The 2,943-nt window shown below is 45.8% G+C and overlaps 1 non-coding gene across 1 annotated transcript; it reads right to left on the reverse strand.

Moving 5' to 3' along the window:
* Positions 1-2,872: 2,872 nt before the first annotated feature.
* Trnag-ccc lies at positions 2,873-2,943 on the reverse strand. Its single transcript has one exon. It is a non-coding gene; the product is annotated as a tRNA-Gly (tRNA).

The raw sequence follows: 2,943 nt of genomic DNA on the forward strand, positions 1-2,943 counted from the left end.
TTTTTTCTGAGTCACTCCCCTCTGTCCTCACCCTAGGCAGGCTGGTTCCCTGTTTAGTCCATTTCCTTATCTGTCCTTCCCCCAGGCAGGGTGGTGGCCTGCTATTTCTGACGAGGTTCTCACACAACCATCTGTAATGGGCATCCGATGCCCTCTTCCGGTGTGTCTGAAGACAGTGACAGTGTATCCACATACCTGACATAAATTAATTAATTAAAAAAAAGAGTTGCTGAGAATAGAAATTTTTTAAATTTGTAAGAGACTGCCAAACTTTGTCATTAACATATCATTTTTCTCTCTTCTTTTGTAAAAATGGCATTCTGGGGGCTTCGTGTGCCTGCTGCACCATTTCTTGTACATTCATTGTAAACATTTCAGTTTTATCTTAAGTTCCATCAACAATACGATTAAAGCAGGCTCTGCTTAAAGGGACGATCCTGATTAGTTTGTGTGTGGGACACTCAGCTTTCCCTTATGCGTCGTTATTCTCTCTTACCTCAAATTCCTATAAAACCCACCAGAAATCATTTCTGTGTCCAAAAGAGCTCACGGTATTTTTTCAAATAAAGATAATTTTAGACAAGTTATTAATTGTGCCTCTGGAATTCATAGAGCACTAGGAGAGATGATTGCCATTCAAGTTTAGCGGCTGCCCAACTGCGACCATGCTCCTTGGAAGTAAGGCCTAAGAGACAGGATTTCTGCTCAACAGCGATTGTGTGCTTCCGGTTTCCAAGTAGACTTGAGCTTCGTGGAGCCTGTTCTTCAACACACCGTGGCTTGCTGCCCTTTTAAGCAAAACTGAAAGGAAAAGTATTGACTTGGGACCCCAAAACTAAGTTCTCAGCACAAAGGAGATTTAATTGCCCCAGAGGGATAAGGGGCAGGGAATGAGGGACAAAGACAGGAGACAGAGGCTGAGGGAGAAGGGGAAGGGAACAAAGGAGAGGGGCAGGGGCATTTGCCCTGCAGTGAGAGAAAGGACTCCCTCCAGAGAGACAGACAGACGGGGCCCATAGGAAATGGCAGTTTATACAGGAATTTAGGGAAACCCCACGTTAGGATGGGGTGTTTAACATTGATTGAGCTTGAGAATTAGGTGAGCCAAAGGGGGCTTTTGACTGCTGGACCTTGGTAGTCAGTCTCAGGAGGAGGAAGTGGCCAAATAAAGGGATTGACCTTGGGGGCTAGCTTCAGGAATGTGATCTAATGATTTTTAACAAGGCAGGGAATGGGAGAGAAGGGCAAGGCCTGCCAGAGCCGTGCTTCCCACAGTCAAGCTGGCCAGAGTCTCCTCAGAAACCATGACCATACAGTCCCCACCTCGGACAGCAAGCCCATCATGTGGTCAAGCAACCCCAAGGAGGCAGCACTGGTCCTACTTGCATTAAATGTTCTAGTACAGAGACAGTGAACTCAAAGGCAGTGAGGGAATTTATTCACACAGTGTGATTAAGAGTCGCCTAACACCCACCCACAGTCCCACAGATGACATCGAAGTGGAGTAGATAGCACAACAGTGGCAGTTGTGTCCTGCAGGAGCCAGCGTTCCACTGCAGCTCCGTGGTTGTATCCAAGGAACACGAGGCCAGCGGGGCGTTTCCAAGGCTCCGTAGAACTACAGGTGAGAAACAGGAGCTGCTGCTGAAAGACAAGGGCTTCCTACAGCAGGCAGCGAACAGTAACTTCTGCCTTGTCTGGCGAGGGTGCTGTCCAAGGTCTGGGTCAGATTGTGGCAACCGTGCCTCTTTGGCTTAGCATAAAGTGTCAGAGTTCAGGGCAGAGCTCTGGAGTCTGAAAGAGGCGGGTCCAGTGTAATATCCTTGGCTTGCAATCTCTTTACATTTATGTTTGAAAATGCTGTTCCAAAATAAAGACAGAGAAACTAAAGCGGGGGTGCCTTTCCTTTATGACCTTGACCAGGTGCATGGAATTCTCTGTTTTGTAACTTCTCCAGCCCAGAGGACTGGAGGCTGTTTTCTTTATCTTAAAATCTGATTTTACTGTATTGTCTTGAGGCTGCTTTTCCTGTGTTTGCTTTCGGTTGAAGGTTGTGATTAGGAGCTGCTCCAGGAGAAAGGGGTTTATTTCACTCACATTACTTGTTTTTTATAAGAAATTTTTTTATTTGTTGTTTTTATATGCTGGTGTGTATTTGTTTGGGGACAGGTGAGGGAAGGGCAGAGGTCAGTTCTCACCTTCCACCAAAGGGGTCCTGGGATTGAACTCAGGTTATTAATAGTTGGTGGCAAGCTCTCTGCCCTACTGAGCCGTTTTGCCCATAACCTTATTTCTGTTGTTCACTTTCCTCAAAGCCTCCCCAAGTGCTAAGAAATATAAAAAAAAACTCAAATTGTTTTTTTGTTGTTGTTGCTTTTTTTGTTTTTGTTTGTTTTGTTTATGAAAGGTATAGTTTTTGCGTTGACTCTGTTACCAAGTATTGCTTGGGATATAAAGTCTTCGAACTCTAAAAGGCTGGTGGAAAATGCAGAGAACACAGAGTGGCTTCGTCTGTCCAGGGTACACAGGACCTTTGGCTCCTGTGCCTCATAGTCTGGGTTTCCAGGGCTCTGGATCTGCCCAGGACATTCCTCCTGCAGCCGCTTCCTCTTTTCCATAGGGAATTGCAACCAGTGATCAGCTCAAGGTCCAGCTGGAAGCATGAACCTTCTAGCTTTTGGGATTTCTAAGGTTCTGCTGGAAGAAAACAATCACTTTCGGTGTCTACATTAAGTACCACACAGAGGTCTGCCATTTTAAAGTTGAACTCTTTGGTCTGGTCTGGGAACAGCAGTATTTCAAATCTAACTGTTGCAGACACCATGCCCTCTTTACTAAATAGAAATTTGAGAAATTTTGAAAACAGAGACTCTGCATTGGCCGGGAATCGAACCCGGGTCTCCCGCGTGGGAGGCGAGAATTCTACCACTGAACCACCAATGC

This window comes from Rattus rattus, chromosome 3 (assembly GCF_011064425.1).
Source record: "Rattus rattus isolate New Zealand chromosome 3, Rrattus_CSIRO_v1, whole genome shotgun sequence".
Classification (NCBI taxonomy): domain Eukaryota; kingdom Metazoa; phylum Chordata; class Mammalia; order Rodentia; family Muridae; genus Rattus; species Rattus rattus.